This window comes from Chiloscyllium plagiosum, unplaced genomic scaffold, assembly GCF_037043375.1.
Source record: "Chiloscyllium plagiosum isolate Xiang-an unplaced genomic scaffold, Cpla_swu_hap1 HiC_scaffold_18, whole genome shotgun sequence".
Classification (NCBI taxonomy): domain Eukaryota; kingdom Metazoa; phylum Chordata; class Chondrichthyes; order Orectolobiformes; family Hemiscylliidae; genus Chiloscyllium; species Chiloscyllium plagiosum.
Genome location: NW_028270156.1, coordinates 73,559,690 through 73,580,422, shown reverse-complemented (window position 1 = coordinate 73,580,422; position 20,733 = coordinate 73,559,690). Strand labels below are relative to the sequence as shown.

The 20,733-nt window shown below is 42.7% G+C and overlaps 1 pseudogene; it reads right to left on the bottom strand.

The window, feature by feature from the left end:
- Nucleotides 1–1,436: 1,436 nt before the first annotated feature.
- Nucleotides 1,437–19,098, bottom strand: LOC148147006 (uncharacterized; annotated as a pseudogene).
- Between the last annotated feature and the right edge of the window lie 1,635 nt (nt 19,099–20,733).

The window sequence follows — 20,733 nt, the reverse complement described above, 5'->3', positions numbered from 1 at the left end:
AATTGGCAGGCAGGTTGCCAATTTCAGCACCATATGCCCACTGTATTATGGGGACCATGGTAAAATTCAGCCGTGAAGAATGAGAAATAATGAAAGACTAAACTTTACCCTAAACTTCTAAAATATATTTCAAAAGCTTGCCTGTAAATTATATTAGCCTTCAACATTATAACATAGATCAGGAACAGGGCAGTATAGTCTTTATGGATTTCAGTAAGGCCTTTGGTAAGGTTTCACGTGGTAGGCTGCTCTGGAAGGTTAGACCACATGGAATCCAGGGGGAGTTGGCAATTGGCTTGATGGTAGGAAGCAGAGGGTAATAGTGGAAGGATGCTTGTTGGACTGGAGGCCCGTGGCTACTGGAGTGCTTTGAATTAATGCTGGGCTCATTGCTGTTTGTTATCTGTATCAATGATTTGGATGAGAATGTACAAGGCATGACTACTAAGTTTGTGGATGACACTAAAATAGGCAATATCATGGACAGCAAGGAAGGTTATCAGGAATTGCAGCAGGACCTTGATCAGCTGAGGAAATGGGCCAAGAAATGTTTGATATAGATGAATGTGAGGTCTTGCATTTTGGAAAGTCATATCAAGGTAGGAGTTTCATGGTGAATGGTAAGGCCTTGAGGAGTGTATTGGAACAGAAGGATCTTGGAGTTCAGGTGGATGGTTCTCTGAAAGTGGAGTCACAGGTAGATAGGACTGTGAAGAAGGCTTTGGCACACTGGCCTTCATTAGTCAGGGCATTGAGCATAGAAGTTGGGAAGTTATGTTGCAATTATACAGGATGTTGGTGAGGCAGCACTTGGAGTATTGTGTTCAATTTTGGTCACTTTGATATAGAAAGATGTTATTAAACTGGAAAAAGTGCAGATGAAATTTACAAGGATGGTGCCAGGACTCAATGGTCTAAGTTATAGGGAGAGATTGAACTAGCTAGGACCTTTTTCTTTAGAGTGTAGGAGACTAAGGGGGGGATCTTATAGAAGTGTACAAGATCTCAAGCAGCATGGATAGGGTGAATGCACTCTTTTTCCCAGGGACTAGAGGGCATCAGTTTAAGGTTAGAGGAGAAAGAATAAAAGTGAACCTGAGAGGCAACTTTTTTACACAAAAGGATGGTACGCACATAGAATGAGCTGACAGCAGAAGTGGTTGAGGCAGGTACATTAACAACATTTAAAAGGCATTTGGCCAAATATATGAATAGGAAAGGTTTAGAAGAACATGAGCCAAGTGCAGGGAAATGGGGTTAGCATGGATGGACATTTTGTTCGGCATGGACCTGTTTGGGTCAAAGGGCCTGTCTCCATGCTGTAGGATGAGAGAGAGTCTGCGTGTGTGAGTGTGATCATGTCTGAGAGTGTGTATGTATGTGTATCCACGTGTGCTTGTATGTAATTTTTTTGTGAGTGTGTTTAGCGCAATGGGTCACCTATAGTGTGACAAGAACCGAAGGTCCCGGTTGAGGCTGTCCTCACAGGTATTAAACATTGCTATCAGCCTCTGCTCAGCAATTCTACTTTGTTGCATATCCTGAAGTCCACCTTGGAGGGCGGTCATCCTAAGATCTGAGGTTGAATGTCCTTGATCACTAAAATGTTCCTCCACCGGGAGGGAACATTCCTGTCGTGCAATTGTTGCGCAGTGTCCATTCATTGTTGTCACAACGTCTGCTTAGTTTCACTAATACACCAGGCATCGGGGCATCCTTACCTGCAGCATATAAGATAGAGAACATTGGCTGAGTCACATGATTACCTGCCATGCATGTGGTGGGTGGTGTCTATGTTGATACTCTGACATGTCTTATAATGGTTGCCATGACAGGGTTGTGTGGTGTTGTGGTCGACCTTGTCCTGAAGGCTGGGTGGTTTACTGGAAAAAATGGTCTGTTTAAGGTTTGGCAGTAGGTTAAAGGCAAGAAGTGGAGGAGTAGGGAAGATCTTGGCAAGGTGCTCATCCTCATCGATAATGTGTTGCAGGCGGCGAAGAATATGACATAGTTTCTCCGCTCCCGGGAAATACTGGATGACAAAGGGTACCCTATTAGTTATATCCCATGTCTGTACCCTGAGGAGGTCATTACGGTTTCTTGCTGTGGCACTTGGAACTGGTGATCGATGAGTTGAGCATCATGTCCTGTTCTTATGAGGGTGTCCTTCAGCACCTCTAGGTGTCCGTCACTTTCCTCTTCATGTGAACAGATACTGTGAATGCGTAGGGCTTGTCCAAAGGGGATGGCTGTTTTAATATGTTTAGGGTGGAAGCTAGAGGAGTGTAGCAATGTGAGGTTATCCGTGGGTTCGTGGTAGATTGAGGTACTGAGGTGTCCATCCTTGGAGATGCGTGTGTCCAGGAATGAGACTGATTCTAAAGAGTAAGTCTGATGGCGTGATGTAACTTGTGGATATCACTGTGTAATTGTTTCAGAGACTCCTCACCACAAGTCGAGAGGAAAAGAAATGTCGTCAATGTATCTGGTGTATAATGTTGGTTGGACGTCCTGTGCAGCAAAGAAGTCTTGTTTGAAGTTGTGGATGAAAATGTTGACATATTGGGGTGCAACTTTGGTCCCCATGGCTGTTCCATGTGACTACCTGTCAAAGATGAAGATGTTATGGTTGAGGGTGAAGCGGATGAGTTGTAGGATGGTGCCTGGAGAGTGGCAGTTGTTAGTATTGAATACTGAGGCTGTTGCAGCGATGCCATCGTTGTGGGGGATGCTGGTGTAGAGTGCCAAAATGTCCACTTTGACAAGGAATGTTCCTGATTCAACTGGTCCGTAGTTTCTGTCAGAAATCTGTAATGTCATGACAGAAGCTGGGGGTCCTCTGTACAGTGGTTTTCAAGATGCCCTTGACATAGCGAAAGAGATTTTCAGATAGCGCCCCGTTGCCTGAAACAATAGGACATCCAGGTGTATTAGCTTTATGTATCTTCGGAAGCCAGCAGAAGTCCCCTATGTGAGAAGTATGTGGGATGAGAGTGCATAGGATATTCTGAAGGACTGGATGAAAAGTCTTGATCAATCTGTTTAGTCACGGTTGTGTTCTTTGATTGGATCAGCCTGTCGTGTTTCTGATTATTCAGTTGTCAGTACACTTCCTGTAGTATTCTAAGACTAATGTAGAAAACCATATGAATGGCTTTTTCAGGACTTGGACAGAATCTTTTTATTTTATGATGCAACATGTGGAGTAGTGAGACTAGAGTGATAGTGCTCTCTTCCCATTTTAATGCTTGTCCAGGACATCCAACATAGACAATATTTAAAATGGGATAGATAATTGGTAAAGGATGAAAGGAAAGGACAGATTTCTTGTGTGTTATTTCATCACAAGTATGAACATTTGATGAAACCACCAAAGTGTCTATTCTACTGAACTGCATACCTGATATTTTTCCAATAACAGGAAAATATCTACTGTAATCAAACTGTTTTTAACCAAAGATAAACAGGATGAATTGCTAATCTATAACTGTATAACTTAAACTTCACCCATTTTAAAAATTCCCATTTATACATACAGACTGCTGCATAAAGACAGACAAGACAAAAATATTTGGGGCCAGGTTCGAATCCCAGGTTCGATACCAGCCTTGGGCGACTGTCTGTGTGGAGTTTGCATGTTCTCTCCGTGTCTGCGTGGGTTTCCTTCGGGTGCTCCTTCCACAGTCCAAGGATGTGCAGATCAGGTGAACTGGCCATTCTAAATTGCCCATAGTATTAGGTGCATTAGTCAGACAGAAATGTGTCTGAGTGGATTATTCTTCGGAGGGACGGTGTGGAAATGTTGGGCAGAAGGGCCTGTTTCCGCACTGTAGCGAATCTAATCTAATCTATTATCAGCGGACAAAATTAAATACAGTTTGACAGCATCAGTTCTGACCACAGACATTGGTGAATTGTTTTCTTTTGATTCTTTTCTATTACTCTCGATTCTTTCTGACTGTGTGCCGATGAGATGAGATCATGAGTACAAACATTCCCAGTTTTTCATTCACTGATCGACAATTTACCCACCCCCACCAGTGTCTTTGAAGGTGGCTTTCCCTTTCCCCTTTCAACAATGGATTTGTGGAAGAGCAGAATACAGAGGAAAGGTGAGGGTGAATTGTTTGCTACTCAGGATTTTGTTTTAAATAAAAGGAAGAGAAAGTGAGATGGATGTTTTCTCTTTGCAGGCCTGATGTTTCCACTATTTTGTCAACACACAAGGCTGCAGCCACTTGCCTAAGAACCAATCAAGAGCCTGTTAATATGCTGAGACATCCTGAACCTGCAATGATGATGCCAATTGAAAAGCCAATCAAACCTGTGTCTCTGGGCAGAATTGCCTGAAAACCCAGACAGTGGTGAATTGTATGGACCTCTCCCTCACTGTTCAAATAAGGCAATGTTGTATTTCCAACTAACAATGTACTCCAATTGTTTTGCTTAAAACTGCAGCCACCTTCTTGCAATATTTCCTTGGGATAAAACTCATTTTAAGTTCAGAGAACAAATCACAAATGATATTTACATGCCTTCACCCTTAAGACAAATGAAACACGATTTCAAGAATGTCTTTCATCATAAGTTATATGACAAACAGACAACAAAACATGAGATGTGGATCATAAGATATAGGAGTGGAATTAGGCCTTTGGCCTATTAAGTCTGCCCCATATTTTGATCATGGCTGATATATTTCTCAAAACCATTCTCTTGCCTTTACGCCATAACCTATGATCCTTTTCTGAGGATCTGAAACCTGAATACAGGCTGAGGTGACTAGTTGTTGTCAGGGGCAACCACTTAACAGATGCTCTTAATACCCTAGGTGGCAACAAGATGGCTTCTCAATGAAAATATCATGACAAAATTGCTTCTAGGCTGGAAACTTATAGTTCTGCTAAAGCTGCATAAAATTGCTTTAAAGTTACTAACTGCTAATTTTGCTATAGCTGCATAAGTGACTAACCACAGTCTGCTTCAATAGTGATTAACTGACAATGTGCCCTTTAAAGCATAGAAATAACTCAACTAGATAAGACATTTCTAGCCATCCTGACTGACCGTCGGATGCAGGTGCAGTGGCTCGGTTCATGAGATACGAGTGGCCTAAGCATTGGAAAGTAAAGTTGGTTCCCAGGAAATATCATTGGACCAAGTGACTGTCAAATAAAGCAATATCGTATATTGATCGGTAATTGTTTGAATGTACAATGTGATCACGGCTTGTACCCTCCTTTAAGAAAAGAATAAAAATGTCTTTGTTTTAAGCCATGTGTGCAATTCCTCCGAGGAAGTGCACAACTTCTGTGTTTCTGGATGCTCTGTATCCAGCCGTATGAAAAATAAAGAGTGAAGTCTTAACTGCCAGACTGATTGCGAGTGTTTATTGATTGATCGCGGAACCAAGGGACCCTGCTGGGAGTCCAGATCTTCATTTCTAATCCATAACTTATCCATCACTGCCTTAAATACATTCAATGACTTGGCATCCACAGTCTTTTGCGGCAACGCATTCCACAGATTCACCACTCTGGCTGAAGAAATTCCTCCTCATCTCACTCCTAACGGATCGTCCCTTCACTCTGAGGTTGTGCCCCCAGGTGCTAGTCCTTCCTACTAGTGGGTACATCTTCATGCCCATTCTATCTAAGCCTCTCAGTATTCTGTAAATTTCAAGTACAGACCCCCCAAGTCCTCAATAGCTCCTGATATCACAAGCCCTTCATCGCCAGGATCATTCCTGTAAGCTTTTGCTGGACCCCCTCCAATGCTAGCACATCCTTCCTTAGATATGGAGCCCAAAACTGCTCACAATGTTCCAAATGTGGTCTAACCAGAGCCTTATACAGTCTCAAAGGTACATCTCTGCTCTTGTATTCTAACCCTCTTGAAGTGAATGCTAACATTGCATTTGCCTTCCTAACTGCCAACTGAATCTTAAGAGAATCTGATTTAGCTGCTTTATTTGAAGAAAAGCGGTTTATCTTCCTTTGTGACAAAATATTTTAGAACTGCTATTTTCTTGTTCACCATACCTATACTTACAACAGTGTTTACATCAACACTAGAATTAGATGCATGTTATTTTCCTTTTGAGATCACTTTTTAGACTTAGTCTTACAAACCCCATGGATGTCCCTCACATCTTCCAGCATTGTGAACAAAAGTATCTTATTTTATTACAATAGAACCACTTAGAACTTTAATTTTCACCTCTACTCTCAATATCTTCCTTTCTGAGTGTGAAGGCCTCCATTACTTCATCCGAGCCCCATTTCAAATACAATAGCATTTCTGGAACTCCCTTGGCTTCAACTTCAGTGTGAGCTCATTGGGCTACTTTGCTTAACTCTGGATCGGCTTGCTGAGCCTCAATCAGAGAAAACTAATTGAACACTTGCTTTGGATTATCAAAATCTCCAAAGAAAGTTTAGATCACCAAATATCTGTCTGGTACTAATTCAACTTCCGACAATGAATTTTGTTTAGCCATTGTTCGGGTCATTAATGATTGTAAAGGTTTTCTATCTTCTCTCTGCTGCCTCTGACTCACAAGGATAGAACTCACTAACTCTGACATTGCACATTCATTTCACCAAGACTCATAGACCACAAACCTTAGTAATGCATGCATCATGTCCATTAAAAGGCTCTCATCCACCTCATCCTCCCAAGCTACGAATACTACCTGCCCTCTGCCCTTCCTACTCACTCACTAGAAGCACCTCTCCTGCGCATGCATGATCACTAACTGCTCTTGCATCCACTTCCATCATACTCAATTCCACCATTTTTTCTAATTGCAAGAGAAACTGGCCCACAACCAGATTGAAAGGTACAAAGCAACAGAGTAATAGCAGACATTAGGTTCCTCACTCATGAATATACACTTCAACCTTTAACTATGAAGTCAGAATTCTACATTTAGCCCTGTAGATGCAAAGGCACCAAGGAATAGACAGAAGGCTGGAAGAACACAGCAAACCAGGCAGCATTAGGAGGTGAAGAAGTCAACGTTTCGACTTTCTTCAGGACTGGGGGTGAGTGTAGAGGGAGCTGCAGATAAAGGGGGTGGCGTGGGCAGGGTGTTGAAATGGGGATCAGTGAAGACAAGAAGCGGGTACGACCTGGTTGGTCAATGGAAGGAATGAATCTGGTTGGTGGTAGGGAGGAGTGGAAGGGAGAGGGACGGGCTGGGAAGGGAGTCAGGAGATGGGAAGGGAGCTTATTTGGAATTGGAGAACTCAATGTTGAGTCCTCCGGGCTGTAGGCTGCCCAGGCGGAAGATGAAGCATTGTACCTCAAATTTGTGATTTATTGTGGCAATGGAGGATGTCGGTAAGGGAGTATATTAAAATGGGTGGTGAATGGGAGGTCTAGTTGGCCCCTGCAGGTCTAGTCGGCTGTGATGCTCAGCGAACCATTCCCTACATTTACGTTTGGTCTCCCCGATGTAGAGAAAAGTTCACCTGATACAATGAACTAGGTTGGAAAAGAGGCAGGTGAACTTCTCTCTTACCTGGAAGGACTGTTTGGGGCCCTGGATAGAGGTGATGGGGGTGGTGTGCCAGCAGGTTTTGCCTCTTTTCCAATCGGGTGGAGAAGCACATTGTTCGAACTAGGTGGACATCTGAGATGCTCACGAATGGATGTCTCCTCATCTGAGCAGATGTGGCCGAGGCAGACGAATTGGGGCAATGGGATGGAGTTCTTATAGGACACTGGGTGGGAGGAGGTGTAGACCAGGTAGTTATGGAAGTCTGTGTACCAAGGAATGACAGTCCTAATCTTCCAAGTCAATCATAGAGCTTCTTCCACCCTATCTGCAGGATCAGGCTGCATTGAGACATAGTCGGAAGCAAATGAATGAAAAGACCTACTGAAAGTACATGGGTGGCATGGATGCTACACCAATCTATTACTTCAATATATATTAATTTGCATTGAACAATGACAGATTATTATGGTTCAGAAGGAGACCATTCAGCCCATCATGTCTGCACTCACTCTCCAAATGAACATTATGACTTAGAGCTATACTTATGTCCTTTCCCCATAACATTGCACATTATTTTGATTTTAAAATGCCCTCTTGAATGCCTCAATTGAACCTGCCTCCACCACACTTCCAAACACTGTATTCCAGACTCTACCCAAGCAATGTAAAAATATTTTTCTCACTTTATATCCACTTTTTTGCAAATCACGTTAAATTTGTGCCTTCTAATTCTTGATCCTTTTATGAACAGGAACAGTTTCTCCTTATCTACTCTATTCTAATCTCTCATGATTTTGAAAATTTCTATCAAAATCTTCTCTCCAAGGAAAACACTCCCAAGTTTTCCTGTCAGTCTTCAAAATTTAAGGTTTTCATCCCTAGAATCATTCTCATAAACCTTTTCTGCATTCTTTCTATGTCCTCTCTTCCTTCCTAGAATACATCTAGAACTATGCAGTCCAATATCTCTAGGAGGTTTAGCATATCCTGTCTTATTTTGTATGCTATGCCCCAATTAATAAAGCCTATAAAATACAGGCAGGGAGGCTGCAGGATTTGGACAGGTTAGGAGAGTGGGCAAAGTAGTGGCAGATAGAGTACAACTTGGGAAAGTGTGAGGTCATATGCTTTGATAAGAAGAATAGAAACATGGATTACTTTCTAAATGGGGAGAAATGTCAGAAGTCTGAAGTGCAAAGAGACTTGGGAGTTCTAGTCCAGGATTCTCTCCAAGTAAACTTGCAGATTTTGTCAGTAGTTAGGAAGACAAATGCAATGTTGACATTTATTTTTGAGAGGACTTGAATATAAAAGCAGGGATGTATTTCTGAGGCTCTATCAGGCTTTGATTAGACCACATTTGGAGTTTGTGCACAGTTTTGGGCCCTATATCTCAGGAAGGATGTACTGATCCTGGTGCATGTTCAAAGAAGGTTCACAAGACTGGTTCCAGGAATGGAAAGCTTAATATATGAGGAGTGTTTGACGATTCTGGGTCTATACTTGATGGAGGTCAGAAGGATGAGGAGGCATGTAATTCAAGCTTACAGAATATTGAATGACTTGAACAAAATGTATGTTGGGAAGATGTTTCCATTGGTCAGAGAGACTAGGACCTGAGGGTAAAGGGAAGATCTTTTAGAAGATAGCTAAGGAGAAACCTCTTCAGCCAGAGATTGGTGAATCTATGGAATTCATTGCCACAGAAGGCTGCGGAGGCCTGGTCATTAAGTTTATTTAGAACAAAGAATGTTACAGCACAGGTACAGGTCCTTCAGCACTCCTAGCCTGCGCCGATCTATAACCTCTATCTAAATCTGGCACCTATGTTCTAAGGATCTGTATGCCTTTGCTCCCTGCCCACTCATGTATCTGTCTAGATACATCTTAAATGACTGCTATCATTCCCGTCCCTACCACCTCCGCTGGCAACATATTCCAGGCAACCACCAGCCTCTGCATGAAGAACTTTCCACGTATAACTCCCCTGACCTTTTCCCCTCTCACTTTGAACTCATGACCCCTAGTAATTGAGTCCTCCACTCTGGGAAAACATTTCTTGCTCTCTACCCTGTCTATACCTCTCATTTAGCCTCAATTAGGCCACCCCCAACGAAACTAATCCTAATCTACTCAACCTCTCCTCATAGCTAGCACCCTCCATACTAGGCAACACCCTGGTGAACCTTCTCTGTACCCTCTCCAAAGCAACCACATCCTTTTGGTAATGTGGCAACCAGAACTGTACACAATATTCTAAATGTGGCCGAACCAAAGTCTTGCACAACTGTAACATGACCTGCCAACTCCTGTACTCAATACCCCGTCTGATGAAGAAAGGCATGCGTATGCCTTCTTGACCACTCTACTGACCTGTGTTGTTACCTTCAGGGAACAATGGACCTGAACACACAGATCAATTTTCTATAGGACTTTTCTATTTACTGTATAGTTCATTCTGGAATGGCATCTTCCAAAATGCATCACCTCGTATTTGTTCGGAATGAACTCCATCTGCTATTTCTCTGCCCAATACTCCAATCTGTCTATATTCTGTTGTATTCTCTGATAATACCCTTCACTATCTGCTACTCCACCAATTTTAGTGTCATCTGCAAACTTGCAACTGAAGCAAATTACACCTTCCTCCAAATTATTATGTATATCACAAACAACAGTGGTCCCAGCATGGACCCCTGTGGGACAACATTGGTCACAGGTCTCCATTTTGAGAAGCACCCTTCCACTACTACTCTCTGTCTCCTGTTGCCCAACCAGTTCTCTATTTATCTAGCTAGAACACCCTGGACCCCATGCGACTTCACCTTCTTCATCAACCTATCATGGGGAACATTATCAAATGCCTTACTAAAGTCCATGTATATGACATCTATGTCTTTTCTCTCATCAATCAACTTTGTCACCTCTTCAAATAATTCTATTATGTTTGTAAGACATGACCTTCCCTGCACAAAACCATGCTGCCTATTACTGATAAGCCAATTTTCTTCCAAACGGGTATATATCCAATCCCTTAGTATCTTCTCCAGTAGCTTCCCTACCACTGATGTCAGACTCACAGGTCTGTAAATCTGTAAAAACCTGGATTATCCCTGCTATCCTTCTTAAGCAATGGGACAACATTAGCAATTCTCCAGTCCTTTGGGACCTCCCCCATTTTCAAGGATGCTACAAAGATATCTGCTAAAGCCCTAGCTATTTCCTCTCTTGTTCCCCTCAGTAACCAGACATAGATCTCATCCGATCCTGGGGACTTGTCCAGCTTATTGCCTTTTAGAATACACAACACTTCCTCCCTCTTTATGCCGACTTGACCTAGAGTAATCAAAGACCTAACCCTAACCGCAGCAACTGCATGTCCCTCTCCTCGGTGAATACCGATGCAAAGTACTTATTAAGAATCTCACCCATTTTCTCAGACTCCATGCATATCTTTCCTCCTTTGTCCCTCAGTACGCCAACCCTTTCCCAGTTACCCTCTTGCTCCTTATATATGAATAAAAGACTTTGGGGTTTTCCTTAACCCCTCTCACTAAGGATATCTCATGACCACTTTTACCCCTCTTAATTCCTCATTTCAGATTGGTCCTACATTCCTGATATTCTTCCAAAACTTTGTCTGTCTTCAGTCGGCTAGACCTATGTACACATCCTTTTTCCTCTTAGCTAGTCTCACAATTTCACCTGTCATCCATGGTTCCCTAATCTTGACATTTCTATCCCTCATTTGCACAGGAACATATCTCTCCTGAACTCTAATCAACCTCTCTTTAAAAACCTTCCACATATCGGATGTGGATTTCCCTTCAAACAGCTGCTCCCAATCTACATTCCCCAGCTGCTGCTGGTATGATTGGCATTCCCCCAATTTAACACTTTTGTTTAGGATCACTCTTGTCTTTAGCCATGAATATTCTAAAACTTATGGAATTGTGATCACTATTCCCAAAGTAATCCCCTACTAAAACATCAACCACCTAGCTGGGCTCATTTCCTAACAGCAGGTCCAGTATGGCCCCTTCCCGAGTTGGACTACTTACATACTGTTCTAGAAAATCCACCTGGATGCTCCTTACAAATTCTACTCTAATATTAAGTGGATCCTAGTCAATGTTGGGAAAATTAAAACCTCCTAGCACCATCACCCTGTTGCACAATCCTAACATTTTTACTGCACCCTTTCTATTTCTGAGCTCTACTCATATTGCCTCACTGCTTGAGTCCTCCATAGTGTCCTCCTTCAGCACAGTGGTGATGTCTTCTTTGACCAGTAATGCAACTCCTCCACCCCTTTTACCTCCCTCTCTATCCCGCCTGAAACATCAATGTCCTGGGATATTTGCCAATCACGCCTTTCCCTCAAGCAAGTCTCAGTAATAGCAATAACATTATACTCCTAGGTACTAATCCAAGGTCTAAGTTCATCTTGACGGGCTTATGCTTAAAATGTCGATTCTCCTGCTCCTCGGATGCTGCCTGACTGGCTGTACTTTTCCAGCACAACATTCTCGACTCTGATCTCCAGCATCTGCATTCCTCACTTTCTCCTAAGTTCATCTGCCTTACCTAGTATACTTCTTGCAATAAAACAAACACACCTCAGACCACCAGTCTCTCTGTGTTCATCCATTGTTTCTTGCCTACTCTCTTCCCCTTAGTCACACTAACTTCATTATCTAGCTTCTTGCAGACTTTAGTTACTACCTCCTTCCTACCCACTAACCTCCTCATTTGGTTCCCATCCTCCTTTCACATTAGTTTAAACCCTCCCCAACAGGGATAGCAAAAGCATCCCCAAGGACTTTGGTTCCAGTCCGGCCGAGGTGCAGATCATCCAATTTGTAAAAGTCTCACCTCCCTCAGAGCCATTCCCAATGTCCCAAAAATCTGAACCCCCTCCCTCCTGCAATATCTCTCAAGCCATGCATTCATCCTGAATATTCTATCATTCCTACTCTGACTAGCATGTGGCACTGGTAGCAATCCTGAGATTACTACCTCTAAAGTCATACTGTTTAACTTGGTTCGAACTCCCTATATTCTTCATGTTGGACCTCATCCCATTTTTTACCTATATCATTGGTGCCTACATGCACCACGATAACTGGCTGTTCATCCTCCCCCTTGAGAATTTTCTGCAGTCCATCCGAGACATCTCTGACCCATGCATCTGGGAGGCAACATACCATTCAGGAATCTCGTTTTCGACCACATAAACATCTATCTACTCTCCTTACAATTAAATCCCTATGACTATAGCCCTTCCACCTTTTTTCCCGCCCTTCTGAACAGCAGAGCCTGCCGTGGTGCCATGAACTTGGCTACTGCTGCCTTCTCCTGATGAGTGATCTTCCCCAACAGTATCCAAAATGGTATACCTGTATTGGAGGGAGATGACCACAGGGCACACATGCAGTGTCTTCCTGCTCTTTCTCTGCTCTTTGGTCACCCATTCCCTCTTTTCCTCACCAATCTTAATCTGTGGTGTGACCAATTCACTAAACATGCTATCCACGATCCCCTCATGTATGCTCCAAAGTGAGTCCATTCGCAGCTCCAGAGCTGTCATGCAGTCTAACAAGAGCTGCAACTGGACACACTTCTTGCATATGAAGGAGCCAGGGACATCAGCTGTGTCCCTGAGCTCCCACATTGAGCAAGAGGAGCATAACACGAGTCTGAGATCTCCTGCCAATTTTAATTAAGCCTTATCTAAGTTGAGACTAAAGTTACAAAAAAGGAAAGAAGTTCTTTTTTCACCAATCACACGATAAAATTAGGAAAATGAACATCCTTACCTCATCATCACACAACAGAGTCTTTTTTTTGGTTAGAGGAGAAGGGTGGGTGGGAGATACGAAATGGGTCGTATCTCAGGTTCAGCCACTGCCCAAATATATCAGCTTTTTAAAAGGCTTACTTACCTTCCCGGCAGACCCTGGTCCTCGTTCTCTCCGCTCTCGCTGCAATTAAAATGGAGGCCACAGGCTCCCAAGGTAAGCTTTTTAAACGGCTTGCTTACCTTTCTGGCAGCCCCTGGTCCTCGTTCTCTCTGTTTTCGCTGCAATTAAAATGGAGGCCACAGAGTCCCAAGGTAAGCTTTTTAAATGGCTTGCTTACCTTCCTGGCAGCCTCTTGGTCCTTGTTCTCTCAGCACTCGCTGCAATTAAAATGGAGGCCGCATACTTTAAGAGATAGATTGGATCTTGACTTCAAGGGGATCATGAGTTACGGGGAGAAAGCAGGAGAATGTGGTTGAGAAATGTATCAGCCATGATTGAATGGCAGAGCAGACTTGATGGGTTGAATGGCCTAATTTCTACTCCTATGTCTTCTGGTCTTATATGGTTTATAACTGCTCTGTCCATCTGCCCTGCTCCCTTTAATAACTTATATACATATGCAGATAGGTCTCTTTGCTTCTGAACATCCTCAAGAGTAGCATCCTTTATTTTACACTGTCTCTCCATATGCTTTCTACCAAAAGGTATCATCTCTCACTGCTCTGCACTGAACTTCATCTGTCACCTATCCACCCATTCCACCTATTTGTCAATATTTCTTTGGAGTTCAACACTGTCTTTCTCACAGTTTACAACATTTCTAAGTTTTGTATCATCTGCACTCCAATTAATATAAATTAGGAAAGGCAAGGGACCCAATGTTGACCTCTGGGGTACATAAGAAATAAGACCATGTGTCAGCCATTCAGCCTCTCAAGCATGCAACACCATTCTATAAGATCATGGCTGATTTGACTCAGGCCTTAACTCCTCTTTCCAGTCAAGTCTTCATAACCCTAAACTCCTTGATATTTCAAAAATGTGGTTATCTCCTCTTTAATTATTTTTCGTGTTCTAGCTTCCCTAAGTATCTGTGGTAGAGAATTCCAGACATTGACTATCCTCTGACATTAAAAAAATACTCCCCACTTAATTTTTAAATGAGCATTCCCCTATCTGTAATTATGTCCTTTAATTCAAGATTATCCCTCTAGTGTAAACATCTCCTCAACATCTATCCTATGTAGGCCCCCTCAGAATCTTGTATGCTTCAGGAAGATCACCCTCAGTCTTGAATAAAGACCTAACATGTTTAGTCATTCTTTCTTAAGTCAATCTCTTCATGCTAGGAATCAAGCTCAAAGAATCCCTTTTGATCTACAAAAATGCCCATTGTATCTAAGGTTATTAAAGAAAGAATGAAAATTGCAGAGACACTGGTCAAAATGTTTCTGTCTTCCTTGGATTTGGGGTTGTGCCAGAGGTTGGATAATTGTTGGCATTATGCCCTTGTTCAAAATAGATTGTACTTTACAGTAGATTGCACTATGGCACGGTGGCTCAGTGGTTAGCACTGCAGCCTCACAGCACCAGGGTCCCAGGTTTGATCCCAGTCTTGGGTGACTGTCTGTGTGGAGTTTGCATGTTTTCCCTGTGTCTGTGTGGGTTTCCTCTGGATGCTCTGGTTTCCTTCCACAGTCCAAAGATGTGCAGGTAAGGTGAATTGGACATGCTAATTTGCCCTTAGTGTTAGGTGCATTAGTCAGAGGGAAATGGGTGTGGGTGGGTTACTCTTCAGAGGGTTGGTGTGGACTGGTTGGGCCTAAGGGCCTGTTTTCACACTGTAGGGAATCTAATTTAATCTTTAAGCCCAGAAATTACAGATCAATCAGTTAAATTTTGGTAGTGGGGATGCCTTCAGGGGAAAAAAAAACTTGGGAAAGAATTAATTGTGATGTGGACAAATGTGAGTTAATTAGGGAGAACCAGCACTGATATTTTAAGGGAAATCATGTTTAACTAACTTTTCGAAGAGATAAGTGAGGATTGTTAAGGGAATACTGTTGTGATCTACATGAACTTCCAAAAAACACTTCATTCAGTGCCACACAACAGACTTAACAACTGTAGTAATGTAAACACAAGACTGGCTGAGATATAGGAAATAGAAAGAAATGGTTGTCTGGTCATTTTTCAGGCTGGAGGAAGATTTGAAGTATGATTGGGAGAGCATGTTATGATGAGGGTACATGGAATATGCAAGGGGATATAGATAGGTTGAGTGAGTGAGCAAAAATTGACAGATGTTAAGTTTAGGAAAGTGAGAGGTCATGCACTTTGGAGAATCAAAAATCAAACTATTATTTAAATGGACAGAGGCTCCAAAACTGTGTAGGAATCTGGGTGTACTTGTGCATGAAACACGAAAAGTTAACATATAGATTCAGAAAGTAATTAAGAAGACAAACAAGGACAAAAATCTTCATTGTTACAGAGTTAGAGTTCTAAAAATAAGAGAGTCTTATTAAAATAGTGCATGGTGCAGTGAGATCTCATCTGCAGTGTTGTCTTTGAGATTTCCTTTTGATAAGGCAGTCCCTTTTCATAATTCCATTCTACTTTTCTTAATTGCTTTCTCAACTCTGTTTGGAATGTTTTGAATTTAGCTGCACTTTCTACCTATCATATCGTAAGTAGGTTGTTCTATCTTTATCTTATTTTCTAATTAATTTCTTACCCTAGGAACTCTGAATTGTTTGTGCTCCCTTTCCTTTTTAAGGGAATATGCCTTGAAAATCTCTTCTTAGAAAGTAGACCGTTGTTCTGCTATTTTTTTTCCTGCCAACCTCTGGCTCTACTCTAACTGGCCCAGATTCATTGATTCATAGATTCATATAGGGTAGAAAAGGCCCTTCGACCCATTGAGTCTGCACCAATATAACTACCAGTAAAGGTGAACTAATCCCAATTTCTTGCACATCTCATATCCTTGAATGTTATTTTTTTTAAAGATCTAAGGTTTTTGACCTTCACTACCTTCCCAGGCAGAGCAATCCAGGCCCACACACCCACTGAGTGATTTTTTTTTTCTCAAATCCCCTCTGATTCTGCCCCTTACCCTACCACTATGCCTGCTCATGATTGTCCCCTTAACCAAGGGAAACAGTTGCTCTCTATTCACCCAGTCCATTGCCCTCATAGACTTATACACCTTAATCATGTCCCTTCTTTGTCTTCTCTGCTCTAAACAGAACAATCTAAGCCTATCTAATCTCTCCTTATAGTTCAATTTCTCCATCTCAGGCAAAATCCTGTGTACCCCCTCTAGGGCTATGACATCCTTCCTGCAGTGAAGTGACCAGAACTACACACAGTATTCCAGCTGTGGCCTAAACAATGCTCTATACAATACCAACATTACTTCCTTGCCATTACTGACAAAAGCAAATATCCCATGTATCTTCTCATCTATCCTATTCATCTGCTCTGCCAATTTCATGGATCTGTGAATAATTATCCAAGGTGCTTCTGTTCCTCTAAGTTACCCAGTGTCCTGCTATTCATTAAATACTCTTTCATCTTGTTTTTTCTTCCAAAGTGCATCACTTCACACTTATCAGGGTTAAATATCATCTGCCACTTGTCTGCCATCTGATCAACTCATTTATATTTTCCTGTAGCCTACAACCACCTTCTTCGCTATTAATCACCGCACCAACCTTGGTGCCATCTGGAAATTTGTTTAACATGACCCCCGCCCCTCCACACATATTTTTATCTATATCATTTATGTATATAACAAATAATAAGGGTCCAAGTACTGATCCTTGTAGTGAACTGCTGGTCACAAGCCTCCACTCACTCATTTAGGCTTCTACTACTACTCTTTGTGTCCTATTGCTGATCTATCGCCAAGTTTCCCTCAATTCCATGTGCAGTTGTTGTGGTTCTGTTTGCCGATTTGTAGCTCGAGTGCTCGTTGTTGTGGTTCTGTTTGCCGAGCTGGGAATTTGTGTTGCAGACGTTTCATCCCCTGTCTAGGTGACATCCTCAGTGCTTGGGAGCCTCCTGTGAAGCGCTTCACAACACACTTCACATTCAACAACCAAATATATAAACAAAGCAATGGCACACCCATGGGCTCACCCATCTCTGGACTCATAGCAGAAGCGGTAATGCAAAGATTAGAACAAACAGTCTTACCGCAAATTCAACCCAAACTCTGGGTCAGATATGTGGATGACTCCTTTGTAATCATTAAAAACCAGAAATAGAGAACACACACCGGATCATCAACGCCACACTCACAGGAATCCGATTCACTAGAGAGGAAGAAAAGGACAACCAACTCCCATTCCTAGACGTGATGGTACAGAGAACACCGAATGGAGAATTCACCACAAAAGTATACAGTAAAGCCACACACAGAGACCAAGTCCTAAACTACGAAAGCAACCACCCCAACACACACAAAAGAAGTTGCATCAAGACACTGTTCAAAAGGGCCACAACACACTGCAGTACACCAGAACTGCAAAAAGAGGAAGAAGAACACCGATACAATGTATTCGCCAAAAACGGATACCCGCGCAATTTCATCAACAAATGCATAAGGGAAAGACAACAGAATGAGGACATGCCACAACCCAAAGGATTAGCCACACTACCATACATCAAAAACATTTCTGAACTGACAGCCAGACTAATGCGACCGCTAGGACTCATAACAGCACACAAACCAACAGCCACTCTCAGATAACAACTCACCAGGACGAAGGACCCGATACCCAGCATGAGCAAAACCAATGTAGTGTACAAAATCCCATGCAAGGACTGCACAAAACACTACATAGGACAAACAGGAAGACAGCTAACGATCCGCATCCATGAACACCAACTAGCCACGAAACGACATGTGACATCCTTAGTAGCCACACACTCAGATGACAAGCAACATGAGTTTGACTGGGACAACACTACTATCATAGGACAAGCCAAACAGAGAACAGCCAGGGAATTCCTAGAGGCATGGCACTCATCCACAGATTCAATCAATAAGCACATCGACCTGGACCCAATATACCGGCCACTGCAGCGGACAGCTGGAACTGACAACCGGAAGCGGCAGATACAAATCACTATAAATGCCGGAGGAAACATCACAGAAGCGCTTCACAGGAGGCTCCCAAGCACTGAGGATGTCACCTAGACAGGGGACAAAACGTCTGCAACACAAATTCCCAGCTCGGCGAACAGAAGCTCAACAGCGAGCACCCAAGCTATAAATCTTCTCCCAAACTTTGAACATGTGCAGTTCCATGACAGCAACAGAGTAGCAGGGCTGAATGTGGGCTCCTACCTGGGGCAATCTGGTTTTTTTTTTGCTTCTACTCTTTATATTTCATTTCTTTGTTTTCTATTTTGCTCTTTTTATTTTTTACTGCGGTGGGTTGGTCAGCAGTGAGAGAGGCCCATAGGCGTATTGGCAGACGCAACTTCTCCTAGCAAATGGAGATGGCAGTAGCAAGGACATCCTCGTGGCGTTCGGGGCTGATGGCAGTGACAGCAGCAGCAAAGCTCCTCCAGCAATCGATGGTGGCAGCACCAATGGAAGTGGACTCGTCAAGATGGTGATGCCGACAAGGCGTTACCTGCAGCAGAAGCAGGACTCTTGACACAGTGGCGACCTAGCCTGGCAGCTGAGCCAGGGAACCCTGGTGGCAATGGATCCAGAGTGGGATTCCTGGTGTCATCGAGGCAGTAGCAGAACCAGGGACATCTGGTTGTCATCGTGATAGACCCGGAGTGGGGGAACGTCTGGTAATTGGCAAGGCAACAGTAGCAGAGCTGGGGACTGCTGGTTGTAGAGCAAATATGGTTTAATGACGTCATTGTGGTAGGTCCAGTGACAAAGAGATGACACTTAAAGTGTGGAGACTCCTACATTGGTGGGTCCAGCGGTGAGGTGGTGGAGGTCTCTCTTTCAGTTACTGGAGGCTAGGTGTCAATGTAGATTGGTTTGGAAAAACTGTTATTTTGATCTTTTTATTTCTTTATTTTCCTAAAGTATTCATACAATCTGTAATGCTGGACATGTTATTTCTTTATTTTTCCAGATTTTTTCCCCTAAGAATTTGTTCTTAATAATCTGCACCTAATAAACCTTTCACTGTACTCATTTGAACACGTGACAATAAAGCTAATTCAACTCAGTGTGTTTTAATAGTCTCCCATGTGGGACCTTCTCAAAAGGTTTACTGAAATCCATATACACTACATCAACTCACTTCCTCATCCATATACTTGATCACATTTTCAAAAAATTCTAACAAATTTGTTAGGCATGACCTCCCTCTGACAAAGCCATGCTAACCATCCCTAATTAACACATCTTTCCAAATGGGTATTAATTCACTCCTTCGGAATTTTCTCAATAGTTTGCCCACCACTGACGTGAGACTCACCAGCCTGTAATTTCCCAGTTAATCCCTATCACTCTTTCTCCAGTCCACTGGTATCTTCTCCCTGGCGGAATTAAAAATTTGTGTCAGAGCCCCTGCAGTTTCCTGCCTTGCCTCCCATGGCAGTCTGGGATATAATTCATCTGGGCCGGGAACTTGTCTGTTTTTAAGCCTGACAGAACTACCATACCTCCTATGTCAAACTGTGCAAGTTCCTCACATTCCTTTTTCCTGAATTCCATACTTACGTTCTGCTTTTCCAGAGTGAAGACTGAAGAGAAGCATTTATTTAACACCCTTCCAATATCCTGTAGCTTCACACACAGGTTGCCACCTTGGTCTCTTTCCCTGGTTAACTTTTTCCCTTTAATGTACTTGTAAAGTATCTTAGGATTCTCCCTAATCCTGTTTGCAAGCCCTTTCTTATGCTCCCTTTTTGCTCTTGAATTTGCCTTCTTAAGTTCCCTCCTGCATTTCTTATATATCTCTCGGGCTGCAGCTGAATTGCACCCATTGGACTTGCTAAAAACCGCTCTCTTCTTCCTCATCCAGTCCTGAACTGTCCTCGACATTCAGGGGTCTCTGAACTTATTGCTACTACATTTTCCTCTAAAGGGTACATGTTGGATCCGTAGTCTTCCCAGCTCCTTTGTGAATATCCCTCAAGAAGCCATTCCCAGTCAACTGTGGCTCGATCCAGTTTTCTTTAACTAAAATATACCTTCCCCCAATTCAAAGTTATCTTTTGCAAGCCATCTTTTCCTTGTCCAGAACAAATTTAACAGTATGTGTTGTGATCGCAATCACTAACATGTTCCCATATTACCACATCGCATAATGTCCAACTTTCTTCCCCAGAACCTGATACAGCACTGTGCCATCCATCATGTTGGGCCTTCTACATATTGATACAAAAAAATTCCCTTGGATACTCTTCAAGAAATCTGCCTCCTTGCAACCCTTA